The sequence below is a fragment of the Leucoraja erinacea genome, unplaced genomic scaffold (assembly GCF_028641065.1).
Source record: "Leucoraja erinacea ecotype New England unplaced genomic scaffold, Leri_hhj_1 Leri_180S, whole genome shotgun sequence".
NCBI lineage: Eukaryota > Metazoa > Chordata > Chondrichthyes > Rajiformes > Rajidae > Leucoraja > Leucoraja erinaceus.
This window is the reverse complement of record NW_026576081.1, coordinates 165,338-182,980: the sequence shown is the minus strand read 5'-3', so window position 1 is coordinate 182,980 and position 17,643 is coordinate 165,338. Positions and strand designations below refer to the sequence as shown.

The window sequence follows — 17,643 nt, the reverse complement described above, 5'->3', positions numbered from 1 at the left end:
TTGTCACTTCCTCGGTCCTGAGTTTATGCTCAAGTCTGTAAGGGAGGACGTTAACTGACAAATTGCCAAGTCAGAAAAATGTTACCACCTGAAGTGTAACTACACTTTAATAAAATGCCATCATAGACCATTGAGACCATAAGGCAAAGGAGCAGAATTAGGCTGTTCGGCTCATCGAGTCTACTCCGCCATTCAATCATGGTTGATCTATTTGTCCATCTCAACCCAATTCTCCTGCCTTTTTCCCCCCATAAACGTCAACATTCTAAGCAGAAATACAGTGGAAAAAAAAACACAAGCACCACATTTCCAGAAGGTTTATCAACTTATGGAAAGCTTGCAATGCTCTCCACAATGCGGGTTTAATGGCAACTTTAATACACATGGCAAAATCACGAGGAGTTATGGTGGAAGGCGGCGTGACTCTCGTCAGCAGCGGTCTCTGCAGCCCATCTGCGTTTTTATTATTTTTTGTCTATGTTTCTATGTAGTTTTTGTTATTTTTTGTTGGGGTATGTGGGTGTTTGTGGGGGGGTGGGGTGGGAGAAGGGGGTAACTTTTAATCTCTCCCTGCACGGGAGACCCGACCTTTTCTTTGTCAGGTCTCCGTTGTCGTTGGGGCTGCAACGAGGAGCGGCCTCCAACAGGAAGACCGGGGGCTCTGGTGCCGACTACTCACCTCACCGTCGCAGAGCTGGCCGAGTCCAGAGCGGGTGGAGCGGTGGTGGAGCGCTGCTGCGGCCCGACCTCCGGAGATTCGGAGGCTGCAACTGCGGGTCTGGCGGACGGCGGCACCGGGAGCCCGCGGGTCCCTGGAGGGAGACCGCTTTTCAGGGCTCCCGCAACGGCGACTTCTCCCGCCCGAGTTGCGGGGTTGAAGAGCTCCTGGGGCGGGGCCTTACAGCACCGCCCCGCGCGGCTTGGAATGGCCGCGGGACTCTGCGAGCGCACGCCGGGGGCTCTAACATCAAGAACCTGGTGTGCGACCTTGCATCACCCGGCGTGGCTTTAATGGCCGCGGGACAATCGCCATCGCCAGCCGGGGGCTTTGACTTTGACTCTGACATCGGGGGGGGGGGGGGGGGGGGGGGGGGGGGGGGGTGCAGTGGAGAGATAAGTTATTTTGGCCTTCCATCACAGCGATGTGATGGATGTTTATGTAAAGAATGTTGTGTCTTGGGTCTATTTGTTTGTAATGTATGGCTGCAGAAACGGCATTTCTTTTGGACATCAAGGGGTCCAAATGACAAATAAATTGTATCTTGTATCTTGTATCTTGAAAAAGAGAAACTGGTTTAACTAAATAGTCAGTGACTAACCTATGATTATAACATGGAATACATGGACCAAGGCATGGAACTCATCCACCTATGCTCTGGGAGCTCCACATAAGTTATAGTACAGGATGGTTTTAGCAATGTACCTGTTACCATTTGATCCTACGGTATCACTGAACTGAAATTAAATGTATTTAAAGGTGAGGCTAAACCATAGATAATGGCAGGAACCTACATGGAAACAGATGCAATAGTAATTTTCAGAAAATGTCAGGACATTGGAGAAAGTGCAGTTTGATGGAGATAATTGAATAACTCGGCACAGTGGTGCATTGGTAGAGTTGCCGTCTAACAGCGCCAGAGACCCAGGTTCGATTCTTACTGCAGGTGCTGTCTGTATGGAATTTGTACATTTTCCCTGTGACCTGCGTGGGTTTTCTCCGGGTGCTCTCATTTCCTCCCACACCCCAAAGACCTATAAGTTTACAGGCTAATTGGCTTGGTAAAATTGTCCCAAGTGCGTGTAGGATAGCGTTGATGTATGGGGATCGCTGGTCATCACAAACTCGGTGGGTCTGAAGAAGGGTCTTGACCTGAAACGTCATCCATTCCTTCTCTCCAGAGATGCTGCCCCGCTGTCCCACTGAGTTACCCCTGCATTTTGTATCGATCTTTGGTTTAAACCAGCAACTGAGAAAAACATTTTTCACACAGAGAGTGGTGAATCTCTGGAATTCTCTGCCACAGAATGTAGTTGAGGTCAGTTCATTAGCTATATTTAAGAGGGAGTTAGATGCGGCCCTTGGGGCTAAAGGGATCAGGGGATATAGAGAGAAAGCAGGTACAGGATACTAAGTTGAATGATCAGCCATGATCATATTGAATGGCGGTGCAGGCTTGAAGGGCCGAATGGCCTACTCCTACAACTATTTTCTATGTAACTGCAGTTCCTTCCCACACATTAGTTGAGATGGGGTATCTTGGCTATCATGGACAAGGTTCAGGGGCCTGCTTCTATCCTGTACGACTGTGACTATGACTCGAAGGAAATCTGAAACTTGTTGCAATAAAGATTAAGAGAAAATTCATCAATGACCATCTCCGATTTTGAATGGAGTGGCAGAACAGCTGGAATCCGCACAAGTTGCTCAGTAGTAAACCTCCACAGATCAAATGGCCCCTTCATCTTTGCTTAGGTTCACTGCTCCATTCCCAATCATTTCAGCATTCCTTTGAAACTGATAGCGTGCAGCAGATGGCATTGCATGTGGATCTCTCTGTTACTGAACACTGACCAACCACACTCTCACTGCACCCCAGGTCCACAAACTGATTGTGAATTGTGAATCGACTGCGAAGAGAGGGAAACGCACCCAATGCTGATCTCCACACAGCTCTGCAGGAAGAGCTACAGAATTTACATGGATGCCAATGGGCCTAAATATTGAAGAATCCCTCGGAAGGAAATAAGGGACCTCGTAAAATGGCCAAATGACGTCTGGAACTCATACACTGTAAATTGTTCGTTTGTAATCATGCATTGTCTTTCTGCTGACTGGTCAGCACGTAACTAACGGGCCTGTCCCACCAGCATGTGATTGCATGCGTCTAGCGCGACCAAACAGAAGGGGAGTTTGCGCTAAGTTTGCGGTAAATACGCGCTATGTACACAGTAAGTATGCACAAAGTTCGCACGTGACGCAATTTACGTCAAACTCACCAATCAGCTGGACAGGAGGCGGGCCGAATGAATTTAGATGTCGCACGGCGTCGGGCGGTGACGTCATCGCGCAACGGCAAGCCGGGCGGTGACGTCATAGCGCAACGCCACGCACTAGGCTGTGTACTATGTACGACGTCGAGACACGGCGTACACCCGTTGAGTCGCTGCGTAAGCCCTCAATGCGCCTACGGGCCGACAGGCTGTTGGCGCGCGGGATTTTCGGACAGTGCAAGATTTTTGGATCCTCGCACAATGTCGGGACCAGCCCCGCTCAACTCCATACGCCTCCACCGATCGAAGTGGGACCGGCCCCGCGAGGCCATACGTCTCAAGCGACCACGTTTGGTCGCGCTAGACGCATGCTATCGCATGCTGGTGGGACAGGCCCTTAAAGTTTTTCACTGTACCTCGGTACACGTGACAATTATCTAAACTGAACTGAAAGTGAACCATCCATGTCGGATGATCCAGATAGGATGCAATTAGGAAAATATTTCAGCAATGTTCTTGCTAATCCCCAAGCCGACAGCATTATTGGTATGTTACACACCATTCATAAAGAGAGGCCAAAATATAGGAAATGGCAGGGGCCCCCGTGGAGTTTGGCAGCTTCGCCCACTTCTAAGGGATGATCTTATGGAAATGTATCGAATCATCTGGGTAATAGAATGGTTGCATGCACAGAGTTTTTTCCCCAGGGTAGAAACAAAGAAAATAGGTGCAGGAGGCGATTCAGCCCTTCGCGCCAGCACCGCCATTCATTGTGATCATGGCTGATCGTCCCCTATCAATAACCCGTGCCTGCCTTCTCCCCATATCCCCTGACTCCACTAGCCCCTAGAGCTCTATCTAACTCTCTCTTAAATCCATCCAGTGACTTGGCCTCCACTGCCCTCTGTGGCAGGGAATTCCACAAATTCACAACTCTCTGGGTGAAAACGTTTTTTCTCACCTCAGTCTTAAATGACCTCCCCTTTATTCTAAGATTGTGGCCCCTGGTTCTGGACTCGCCCAACATTGGGAACATTTTTCCTGCATCTAGCTTGCCCAGTCCTTTTATAATTGTATATGTTTCTATAAGATCCAATAAGTACGGGAATCAAGAACTAAAGGAGCAGATGAAATGTGTAAGAAGGAACTGCAGTTGCTGGTTTAAACTGAAGATAGACACAAAATGCTGGAGTAACTCAGCGGGACAGGCAGCATCTCTGGAGAGAAGGAATGGTTGACGTTTCGGGTCGATACCCTTCTTCAGACTGAAGGACATAGGTTTAATAATGGAGAGGAAAGATTTAATAAAAACCTGAGCGGCAACAATTTGTTGGGTAATGGAGGAAATGGTCGAAGCATGCACAAGAAAAACATTTCAAAGACATTTGGACAGGACAAGGAAGAGTCAACTGGCAAGGAAAGGCAAATTAGATTAGCTGAAGGGCATTTTGGTCAGCATAGAGAGCTTTGGACGAAGGGCCTGTTCCGTGCTATATTTAATCTATGACTTGTGCAACACTAAAGACAAATTTAAGTCATTAAAATAAATAATGAGATTATTTTTTAACAGTAAATCTCAGCAATGGTGACCATAAAACTGCCACATTATCACAAACCCCATCTGTATTATTGAATTATCGTGTCATATAGTCTTAGAGTGATACACTGTGGAAAAAGACCCTTCGGCCCACCTTGCCCCCACCGGCCAACATGTTCCAGCTACACTAGTCCCACCTGCCTGCGCTTGGTCTATATCCCTCCAAACCTGTCCTATCCATGTACCTGTGTAACCGTTTCGTAAGCGTTGGGATAGTCCCAGCCTCAACTACCTCCTCTGGCAGCTTGTTACATTCACCCACCACCCTTGGTGTGAAAAGGTTACCCCTCAGATCCCTATTAAATATTTTCTCCTTCACCTTGAAGTTATGTCCTCTGGTCCTCGATTCCCCTACTCTGGGCAAGAGATTCTGTGCATCTACCCGATCTATTCCTCTCATGATTGTATACACCTCTATAAGATCTCCCTTTATCCTCCTGCACTCCATGGAATAGAAACCCAGCCTGCTCAACCTCTCCCTGTAGCTCACACCCTCTAGTCCTGGCAACATCCTCATAAATCTTCTCTGGACCCTTTCAAGCTTGACAATATCTTTCCTATAACATGGTGCTCAGAACTGAACACACTATTATAAATGCGGCCTCACCAACATCTTATACAACTGCAACATGACCTCTTATTTTAAAGAAGGAAACCTATCGGCCTCTTCTGGCCTATTTGTGCCTCTTGTTGACTCTTAAATGTGACCTCAATTTTGGGTGCAAATAAGGAAAGATACAGTATTGCTGGTGGCGTCCACATTCTATAACCGAGTAAGTAAAAACAGTTCATTCAACTGCACATGTTTGTGTTCTTTGTCTGACATCCCAGACAGATTCCTGGGATGTCAGGACTTTCATATGAAGAAGGACTGGATAGACTCGGCTTGTACTCGCTAGAATTTAGAAGAATGAGGGGAGATCTTATAGAAACTTACAAAATTCTTAAGAAGTTGGGCAGGCTAGATGCAGGAAGATTGTTCCCGATGTAAGTCCAGAACAAGGGGTCACAGTTAAAGGATAAGGGGTAAATCTTTTAGGACTGAGATGAGAGGAACAGAGTGGTGAATCTCTGGAATTCTCTGCCACAGAAGGTAGTTGAGGCCAGTTCATTGGCTATATTTAAAAGGGAGTTAGATGTGGCCCTTGTGGCTAAAGGGATCAGAGGGTATGGAGAGAAGGCAGGTACGGGATACTGAGTTGGATGACCAGCCATGATCATATTGCATGGCGGTGCAGGCTCGAAGGGCCGAATGGCCTACTCCTGTACCTATTTTCTATGTTTCTATGTTTCCACGTTTCTATTGTCAATGAGACCACATCTGATCGGAAACTTAATTTTACTTTCAGCCTTTGCTCCATTTTCCTTTGTTACTTTACCCAACAGATCTCACGCTCAACAAGTCCAATTGTTCACCAGCAATACCACTCCACAGTGAGAATCCAGATAATCAATACGTCTCATGATCTAGCACAGACTTTGGCTGTCTGCAGAAATGTGCATTTGACGATCAAAATCACAAACAAATTATTTTCTTTGCTTCCTTCTCTAATTCCTTCCCTAAGGGGTTCTTTTCTCCCAACACTTTCCTGCACCTTCACGATTCTTGCTTACTTTCCTTACTTCTTTTATTTCTTTTTTAAAGCTCAAAAAATGAAGTGGTACAGCATAATGTAATAAGATATATGCGATGTATTAATGTGATTTACTGTACTGCTAATAAAAAAAAAATTAAAAAAAAAAAAAAAAAAATCACAAACAAGAATTGTTTTTGTGGCCTTTATGACTGTAGTGATCCTTGTGCATTTTTATGGGTTATCTATAACTGGCACTTCACACTGGAGAGATTATGCTATCTCAACAAAATCATCCAAGTCTACTAAAGGACACACACAAATTACTGGAGTAACTCAACAGGTCATGGAGCATCTCTGGGGAATAGAAACAAAATGCTGGAGTAGCTCAGCTGCACGGGCAGCATCTCTGGAGAGAAGGAATGGGTGACGTTTCGGGTCGAGACCCTTCCTCAGACGTAGGGTGCTAATCCAAAACGTCACCGATCCATGTTCTCCAGAGATGCCGCCTGGCCTGCTGAGTTACTCCACCACTTTCTCCTTTTGTGTATTAACCAGCATCTGCAGTTCCTTGGCCGACAAAAGTGCTGGAGAAACTCAGCGGGTGCGGCAGCATCTACGGAGCGAAGGAAATAGGCAACATTTCGGGCCAAAACGTTGCCTATTTCCTTCACTCCATAGATGCTGCCGCACCCGCTGAGTTTCTCCAGCACTTTTGTCTACCTTCGATTTTCCAACATCTGCAGTTCCTTCTTGAACATCTGCAGTTCCTTGTTTCTACATTCAAAACCACTGGTAGAATAAGCAAGGAAAACATCACCAGCGTCCCCACTCAAGCCAATTTCTCCTGCTCAGAAGCCCTAATTAAACTCAAATGATTCCCATGGGTGAAGAGCAATATTTGCATGCCAGTCACTGGACTCCCAAAACAGACAGTCAACTCCAAGCACAGACTTGGCACGAGATAGAAAGAAGATGGAGGAAATGCATCATATGTCTTTAAAGCCTTGAAATAAAATGAAACATCCTCAATACCATGGGATTGGCTGAAGACCATAAGACATAAGTGCAGAATTAGGCCGTTTAGCTCAACACATCTGCTCCGCCAGTTGATCGGGCTGATCTATTTACCCTCTCAATTCCATTCTCCTGCCTTCTCCCTGTAAACTTTGACAACCAATCTCCATGTTAAAAATACCTATTGACTTAGCCTCCATAGCCTACTGTGGCAGAGAATTCCACAGATTTTACCAGCCTCTGGCTAAAGTAATTGCTCCTCATCTCCATTCTAAAGGTACGTCCTTTTATTCTGAGGCTATGCCCTCTGGTCCTCAACTGAACCACCAGTGGAAACATCCTCATCATATTCACTCCATCTAGGCCTTTCATAAGTTGGTATATTTGAATGAGATCCCCCTCCTAAACTCCAGCAAGTCCAAGCCCAAAGGCATCAAACGCTCCTCGTATGTTGACCCAATCATCCTGGGACCATCCTCGTAAACTTCCTCTGGACCCTCTCCAACGCCAGCACAACCTGAGATTAGTCAACATGGAGAACGAGCATTTGGGCTAATACTGAGAATCTCAAGTTTTTATTTTTGTCACAAACACACAGGAACCAAATGAAACTAGGAAAAGGATCTCCGAGCAAAGTGCTTTGCACCAGGCAAAGAGGACACATTCTGCTTCCTTCATACTCCTTCTGTATCTTGTGGACTTAGACATAGAAACATAGAAATTAGGTGCAGGAGTAGGCCATTCGGCCCTTCGAGCCTGCACCGCCATTCAATATGATCATGGCTGATCATCCAACTCAGTATCCTTCTCTCCATACCCTCTGATCCCCTTAGCCACAAGGGCCACATCTAACTCCCTCTTAAATATAGCCAATGAACTGGCCTCGACTACCCTCTGCGGCAGAGAGTTCCAGAGATTCACCACTCTCTGTGTGAATAAAGTTCTTCTCATCTCGGTTTTAAAGGATTTCCCCCTTATCCTTAAGCTGTGACCCCTTGTCCCAGACTTCCCCAACATCGGGAGCAATCTTCCTGCATCTAGCCTGTCCAACCCCTTATCAATTTTGTAAGTTTCTATAAGATCCCCTCTCAATCTCCTAAATTCTAGAGAGTATAAACCAAGTCTATCCAGTCTTTCTTCGTTAGACAGTCCTGACATCCCAGGAATCACTCTGGTGAACCTTCCCTGCACTCCCTCTATGGCAAGAATGTCCTTCCTCAGATTTGGAGACCAAAACTGTACGCAATACTCCAGGTGTGGTCTCACCAAGACCCTGTACAACTGCAGTAGAACCTCCCTGCTCCTATACTCAAATCCTTTTGCTATGAAAGCTAACATAACAGACTTAACTGAGCAGCACCAGAGCCAAAACAGTCCACCTGTCCTCTCCTCAACATTACGTTTCTACGTTCTTCCTGTGACCTGCGTGGGTTTTCCCCGCGATCTCCGGCTTCCACCCACACTCCGAAGACGTAAAATTGGTAAAATTGTTAATTGTCTCTAGTGTGTGTTGGATAGTGTTAGTGTGCGGGGATCGCTGGTCGGCGCGGGCTCGGTGAGACAAAGGGCCTGTTTCCCCGCTGTATCTCTAAACTAAATTAGACATTAACTGCAACATGATTGTACATCTGATGTGGACAAAGAAAGCCTTATCCTTCCATCATTGCTTTCATTAAAAAAAAATATTTGATGATAATAATAAGCAATGAAAGAACAGGTTTTCTTTAAATCTTAGCACCACTAAACACTCATAAACAAACATCTAAGCAAGCATCACAATTCATTATCAGTAATCACAGATTTTTGCATTTTGTTATGCATATTTCCATCAATGCACAGAAGGATGAGGGCGGACCTCATTGAAACTTATTAAATAGTGCAAGGCCAGGATAGAGTGGACGTGGAGAGGATGTTTCCACTCCTGGGGAGGGTCTTGAAACAGAGGTCATAGCCTCAGAATTAAAGGACGTTCCTTTCGGAGATGAGTCAGAGGGTGGTGAATCTGCGGAATTCATTGCCACAGAAGGCTGTGGAGGCCAAGTCAATGGATATTTTTAATGCAGAGATAGATGCATTCCTGATTAATATGGGTCAAGGTTGATGGGGAGAAGGCAGGAGCATGGGGTTAGGAGGAAAATAGATCAGCCGTGATCGGCAGAGTACACTTGATGGGCCGAATGGTCTAATTCTTTTCCTGTCACTTAAGAACATATGAAAAATGCACCAATGGCCAGTCTAGATAGTAATATGAAGGAATATGTCTCAGGATTTTGTACTGAAGGAACATAGAGATAGCATAGGGTTGTAGGGTGAGGGGAGGTTCCATGCCCAGCACCATTTCCGCATCAAAGCCCACAACATCCAAGAGTAAGTATGTGTCTGTTTATGCGTTATTCATTATCAATGGATCCATATCACAGAAGTCCCTATCTACCAGCTTTGCGAGATTACTGTGAGAGTGAAACAGTTCGAGCAGGCAGCTACTATCATCTTCTTAATGGCATTTAAGCTTCAGAAATGAATGCTCGACTTGCCACCAATATTGCACATACATGAATAATGGGAACCGCAAAGGTGTGAAAATATGGAGGGATGATAAAGCATGAAATACAATCTTGAAAGTAAATTGAAATTGCACACAGCTCCCCCCTGTCACCTACAGGGTATTTCTAATATCCAAGGCACTGCTTGGATAACATTGGTTCATCTATTCAGCTGGTTCCAATTACTCAGCCATAGAATCCATCAAATTCACATCCAGATTCCCTCCACTGAAACCTTTATCGAGAATATGTGATGCAAATTAAATCTTGAAACAGGTCCAAACATTCTGCTCTATTCGCATTCAGGTTCAGATTTCTGCTACAATGGAATGCATTCTGAAGGAAATCCAAGTAGAAAATTATAACAAAGCACACTTTCAACTCAGTCGAAATGCATCGCTGTTGGTTCAGTTTGTACCTCTGAACCCGTTGTGACCCTGTTCCCTTTTGCTCTGTGGTATATTATTTTGCTTTGCTATATTTCCTACTTCCACTCTACCTGAAACTACGTAGCAGGGTGGCACGGTGACATAGCGGTAGAGCCATAGAGCGCCAGAGACCCGGGTCTGATCCTGACTACGGGTGCTTGTCTGTACAGAGTTTGTACATTCTCACCGTGATCTGCACGGGTTTCGAAACATAGTAACAATCTCTGCACATCCCCAATCCTGGACATTCACTCATCACTTTAATTTCATTTTTCCTGTACCTAGTTGTGTTTTATGACTGTTACATAGAAACATAGAAAATAGGTGCAGGAGTAGGCCATTCGGCCCTTCGAGCCTGCACCGCCATTCAATATGATCATGGCTGATCATCCAACTCAGTATCCTGTACCTGCCTTCTCTCCATACCCCCTGATACCTTTAGCCACAAGGGCCACATCTAACTCCCTCTTAAATATAGCCAATGAACTGGCCTCAACTACCTTCTGTGGCAGAGAATTCCAGAGATTCACCACTCTCTGTGTGAAAAATGTTTTTCTCATCTCGGTCCTAAAAGATTTCCCCTTATCCTTAAACTGTGACCCCTTGTTCTGAACTTCCCCAACATCGGGAACAATCTTCCTGCATCTAGCCTATCCAACCCCTTAAGAATTTTGTAAGTTTCTATAAGATCCCCCCCTCAATCTTCTAAATTCTAGCGAGTACAAGCCGAGTCTATCCAGTCTTTCTTCATATGAAAGTCCTGACATCCCAGGAATCGGTCTGGTGAACCTTCTCCGTACTCCCTCTACGGCAAGAATGTCTTTCCTCAGATTTGGAGACCAAAACTGTACGCAGTACTCCAGGTGTGGTCTCACCAAGACCCTGTACAAGTGCAGTAGAACCTCCCTGCTCGTTTACTCTGAGATCTTCGGTTTCCTCCCACACTCCAAAGACGTACAGGTTTATAGGTTAATTAGCTTGGTATAAATGTATTAATTGTCCCTAGTGTGTGTAGGATAGTGCTTACTGTGCGAGTGTTAATGTCTGAGGCAGCATTTCTGGAAAAAAATGTTGGGTGACTTTTCGGGTTGGGACCCTTCTTCAGTCTGAGTCTGAAGAACGGTCCCGACCCGAAACGTCACCCATCCTTCATCTCCAGAGATGTTGCCTGACTGCTGAGTTACTCCAGCATTTTGTATCGATCTTTGGTACAAACTAGCATCTGCTGTTCTTTGTTTCAACATATTTATCTCTGCACCTTACCAGGTTGTACAACTTATGCTGTCTCACCCTAGTGAGAAAGAAGAATGTTGACATTTATTCCACAATTTTAAAGTGGTAATGTATAGTTAGACCATTTTAATTTTACAAAAAAAACCTTTGAGGGTTAACCACTCTTGTTCACCTCTTTACCTCAATTTCACAAATATATCACAACTCATTTGTTTAGAAACTTTGCATTATACCAATAAACATATCCTGGAAAAAAGGCTGATTTTTGCATATCAAAATACAAAAAAGTAATGTGAGATCTTAAGGGAATCATGTTCATAGATTCATTTACTTCCACAATTTTAAAAGTGGTAATGTATAGGTAGACCATTTTAATTTTACAAAAAAAACCTTTGAGGGTTAACCACTCTTGTTCACCTCTTTACCCTCAATTTCACAAATATATCACAACTCATTTGTTTAGAAACTTTGCATTATACCAATAAACATATCCTGGAAAAAAGGCTGATTTTTGCATATCAAAATACAAAAAGTAATGCTGTAGATCTTATATGGGAATCATGTTCATAGCATTCATCTTTCCACTTGCATCCATGTTGGGGACTTCCAACTTAAGGATAAAGGGGAAATCCTTTAAAACCGAGATGAGAAGAACTTTTTTCACACAGAGAGTGGTGAATCTCTGGAATTTTACTTCGGAGTCACGTGAGTGACTTCGTGAAGAAGCCCGCTTCCACGCATGCGTGTCATATCGCTACACGCATTGCAACGAGTCACACAGGGGGGAACGGCGTTCCCCAAGCGGGAGATTTTGAAAGTCGGGAACAGCAGGTAAGAGACTCTGCGTTCCTTTTTTCTACTTACCTTTTAGGAGGCTGCGGAAAGCTGGCGGGGAGACCCGTGGAGGGCGAGCAGCCAGCAGCAGCAACGGCACGAGTTTCCCTGGAGGGGAACAACCTGTGCCCGACTTTGCTCCCGCACCGGCAAAATTCACTTCTCGGCCGGGCGGGAAGCAAAGCAAAGAGGTCCCGTATGCCAGTCTTTAGCGAGACTGGCTTGGAACAGTCGCTAGCGGCCAGCGCGAAGGCTGCGGGACAGAGAGCAGGGACCAGCGCTGTAAGTACTCGGGGTACACAGCAGGGCTGGAAACGCTCAGCGAGTGCAGCGGCACTATGGAGTAGGAACTGGACGTCCGGGCTGAAAACCTTCTTCAAAAGGTAAGCACCAGGGTTGGTCCAGGGGATCCATAGGTACAGGAACTGCCGCGAATGGACCAGGCCCGTGAACACCGGGGTCGGTCCGAGCGGCTCGAACCCGACACGCAGGGAACAACGTTCACCAGCGGGAGTATGAAAAGTCGGGAACCGCAGGTAGGAGACTCTGCGTTTCCTTCCACTTACCTTTAGGTGCAGACATGGACTGGGTCCATGTCAGCTGCAGAATGCCGGCGGGAGAACCGCGGAGTGCAGGCAGCCGGCAGGAGAGCAGTAACGGCAGTCGGCAGCGGCAGCGGCAGCAGCGGCAGGAGCGCTGGCAGCGGCAGGAGCGCTGGCAGCGGCAGGAGCTGGCAACGGCAGGAGCTGGCAACGGCAGGAGCTGGCAACGGCAGGAGCAGCATGGGCACATCGATTCCCGGAGAGGGAAAACACCGGTGCCCAACTTCGCTCCAGCACGGTGAGAAAATTCATTTCTCGGCAGCAAAGGACTTTGCAGTTGACTGGCTGCAATCTACTACAAGGGACCAGTATGTGAGTACCAGGGTCGGTCCCAGCGGGGTTTTTAGTTACAATAATCACTTCTGGGCCTTTTGGCTAAGATCAAGTGTAGTATCTGTTCTTATCAGTTTAATATCTGATTCATCCCTTATCTAGGGACCATATATTAAATAAAAACTATAGTAGCTGTTATCATCAGTTTGAATGTCTTATATGTCCCTTATCTAAGGACCATATAAGTAAGAGTGCCCAGAATTGAGGGCATTAGAGTGGGGTTGACCGGCTGCAACGACCGCAAGGGACCAGTACCGTCAGTATGGGGGTCGGTCCCAGGGGTCTAAGATAAAGGAGCAGCCAGGAGCGCTGAGAGCGTTGAAGCCGGGTTAAAGGAATAGATGGAAGCAGCTGTGCCAGTTATCCTCCACACCGGCCATATCCACTCCACGGAAGGAAGGACAAAACTGGACAAGGAGGACCATGGAACAGCAGGCAGCCAGCAGCAGCCAGCGGCACTTGGATCAACCGTAGTGGGATCAGCTGTGCCCGATGTCGGCCCCGCACCGGCCAGATCCATGCGGCCGAGCGGTAAGGCTAGACACATATCAAACAAGGTAGTGGACTCAGAAGGGTCCGACTTTGCATAAAACCGCCGGCAACCAGCGCCCGAGAGGGCTGGAGCGGGAAGAAGCGGTGTATGGAGCCTTGCTCCAACGTGATAACCCACAGCAGTACCTCTTTGAGGGCTGCACAATGCTTCTACCCCATCAGAGGGGAGCACTGTGGGTCAGTTCTGGGTTGACTTGCAAGAGGGGTCCGCAGAACAAAAGACAAGTGGGCAGCAGTTAAGCCCCACATGGGTACCCCGTGCGGGACCCTAGAGATCTCTAACTCTATAAAAAAGAGTAGGCAGGACCCTGATGGGCCAGAGCCTGGTAATACAGCGTCCCATGATCCTAACACAGCAGGGACTCTGCTGGACATGGTGGCTGATTACTTTAGCCAAGTCAAACATGGGTAGACTTGGATCCAGGATGGCAATAGTATTACTATATGTCTGGCCACAAACGCCAACAAGAAAAATTTACAGACACTGGCCAGACATCTGCCACCTGGCAACGGTGAGGCATTACGGGTGCCCAGTGTAAACCAATGCATTTGGCAGCATATGGGGACGAACATCAGGAACCAGGACCTCAAGATCCAGAGAACCTTAAAGGGATTCACGGAAGGCATCATAGCATACACCCGCACCCTGGACTAAACGTAGGTAACCAAGACCATCAAGACGCACTAGCTCTGTTTAGTAATATGCAATATGACCTGAACTACACGTGGAAGGCGGCCATTCAGCCAGCACTAGGACCCCAAAATGCTACCATTTGCAAACAAAGAACCGTGGGTGGACAAAGCCAAGACACTGGGGCTCATCAAGGCCAGCGCAAGGGCCTATTTTGGGGCATGATACCAACCACAGGCAAGGCCATAAAAAATGTGGCTCATACCAGTGGCAGTGCCAGAAATCAATATAACCCGCAGGATCCTTTTTTAGGGTATGGCCAGGGCGGCCACCCTGGAAGATGCGGAAGCCTCAACCTCCCACACAACCCCGAACAAGAGATATCAAACCAGAACCTCCTTTTCAAAAAACCAAGGAAATAACTCAACCACCGGTAACCATGGAGGTAGGTGGGTGGGTTTTATTCTGTTAAAATAGGAACCTACGATGGTAGGGGAGGTTGCAACACTACAGTTATGTATGGTATATAATCACTACAGATTCATATAATCTCAGCAGTATTCAGGGTTATCTGATAGGATTTACTCATCCCAAAAACCACAGTACAACATACACCAGAAGGGCATTTTGTCCTTACATAAACCAAACAATCCAAAACCCACATGGTGCTACAAAAAATTGTACACGAAAGGTGTGATTGAGCATACTTTTCATGGAACATTAGAATTGTATCAAACATATTTATTAAATAAAATAGAGTAGGGTTGCAGGATTATCATTTGATTTTAACCCTAAACACATTTGTTCTAGATATTCATTTTAAGATGGATACTCTTATTATTGATAAAGACTTGGTGTCAGCTGCGGTTTTCTATATGGCAGGCATTGACTCAAAAGAGGAACTTTGGCAATATAGAGCTTACAAAAGGGGCAATCATCAGCCCCAATATTATTTACTAAAATTCTAAAACCAGCTTGGCATTGTTATGTAAACAAAGCCATAGGGTGATGTATTTCCCCCGTTCGGCCCCATCAATGGGGTACTAGGGAAAATTGAACTTCACTCGGCATCTGGAATTCTCAAAGTACCCGACTGGCCTACTAAATCATGGTATTCGGTCATACAGGGGATGGTGTTAGAACCATGTTCCCTAATGTACATAGCCAAAAATTATTAATTTATCCAGTGACTGGAGGCAGTCATCCATGCCATAAGACTATGGATTTATTGATTGGTAGAGTCTAAAAGACCCACTACACGGCAGTGGGCTGTCAGACAGGACGATGAATCTCATCTCATCTGCACTAAGACTGTCAACACGGAAGCAGTACCTTGGACACATCAAGAATGGGGCATATACTGCTTGGACAACAACCTCGACCAACAGGCCAAGAATTTCTGGCCGTATTGGATTTTTAACAAGCCTCCATTATGATAATCGATGGAGCTACAGTGCCATCAATAGTGCCACAAGTGCACTCTCCAATTACCTATCACAAGGAACAGAGCGGCACGCGGTGGGAACGCACCCCTGGTAAGAAAACCAGGTACTCCGAAATCTGGGACGTGGGTGTCGTTTCTCAACATGCTGAGGAGCTTGTAGCTCATAACAGCGTTGTCACTTCAGTAACAGTCCAGGAAGATGGTTATGCTCATGGTGTTATTTACCGCACAACAAGTCCAGCCATTAAGCAAACTGAGCCTGGACTCCCTGATCATCTCACCGAGAAACTGGTGTTGTCATACAGGATTTAATAAAAGAAAACAGATCGGGTTCCTCGGGTCAAGTGTTTGAATTTATGGTACACCCATATGGCAAACGACTGTGTATAGCAAGACACATCTAACAATACATAGAATATACTAAGAACATTCGAGGTCAGAGAATGGAGTTGTTTATCTCTTACAAGAAACCGCATGAAAGGGTCATGACTCAAACTATATCAAGGTGGCTCAAATAGGTCCTAAAAATGGCAGAAATAGACACTAATGTTTTAACTCTCATTCCACCAGGGCTGCAGCAACATCCGCAGCAAAAATTGTACAGGTACCCACAGACCAAATCCTCAGAATGGCAGCATGGTCATTCAAAAAGGGTTTTTCCACAGGTTTTATAATAAACCAGTTATTTTTTGGAGCCATCATTGTATTAAGAAAACATTTTATGTTCAACAAAATAATTTGCCCGAAAGGTTACAGGGCTATGGTTCTCAAATTTTAAAAAATGTTATATATTTTTTCGTTATACCACACAACTCTTTGTATAATTGTGTTTTAAAATTACTAATGATGCTCTCTCCCAATACCCAAGGCAGTTTGTGAAGCATGGACTTGTTCCACGGCATGAGGTCACAGAGCTTTGAAATCTTCACGAAGTCACTCACGTGACTCCGAAGTAAAATAGTAAGATTAAACGAGAACTTACCAGTTTGAAGTTTGATCTGTATTTTATGAGGAGTTACGATGAGGGATTTCGTGCCCTCCGCTCCCACCCTCTTATGATCATATCAAAAACTGGTATCTCTTTGGTAATCTTACTATGTTAGATCATTATAGGTTCCTGTGACCTCACACCGCTGCTTTGAAGTATGACACGCATGCGTGGAAGCGGGCTTCTTCACGAAATCCCTCATCGTAACTCCTCATAAAATACAGATCAAACTTCAAACTGGTAAGTTCTCGTTTAATCTTACTATTCTCTGCCACAGAGGGTAGTTGAGGCCAGTTCATTGGCTATATTTAAGAGGGAGTTAGATGTGGCCCTTGTGGCTAAGGGGATCAGGGGGTATGGAGAGAAGGCAGGTACGGGATACTGAGTTGGATGATCAGCCATGATCATATTGAATGGCGGTGCAGGCTCGAAGGGCCGAATGGCCTACTCCTGCACCTAATTTCTATGTTTCTATGTTTCCAGAGTGATCACACAACTGCATTATGCATTGTTAACATGCATGCATCTTGATTCAGTCACTGAACTCTGTATGCTGACATTTAATGTGCAAAACGTTGCTCTGGAAGAGTGTTTAGTTTAGTTCAGAGGTACAGTGTGGAAACAGGCCCTTTGGCCCACCTGTGTCTCTGGTGCTGTGAGGTAGCAGTTATACCAGCACACCACTGTATTGCCCCTCTGAAGAGAGAGAATTAGAGAATGGCTGAATATTATGTGGGAGGCAAAGTGAGAGGGAAGGGGGAAGGGAGGGAGGGAAGGGGGGATGGAGAGGTTTATGGGGATCTGGTACAGAAAAGGGGTTGAAGCCTGGTTGTGTTAGTCTGTTTGTGCTCCTGTGTTGTGTGTTCCTGCATCTAC

At 45.8% G+C, this 17,643-nt stretch overlaps 1 pseudogene; it reads left to right on the top strand.

Moving 5' to 3' along the window:
• The first annotated feature begins 13,174 nt into the window (after positions 1-13,174).
• Positions 13,175-13,280, top strand: LOC129716180 (U2 spliceosomal RNA; annotated as a pseudogene).
• Positions 13,281-17,643: the final 4,363 nt, after the last annotated feature.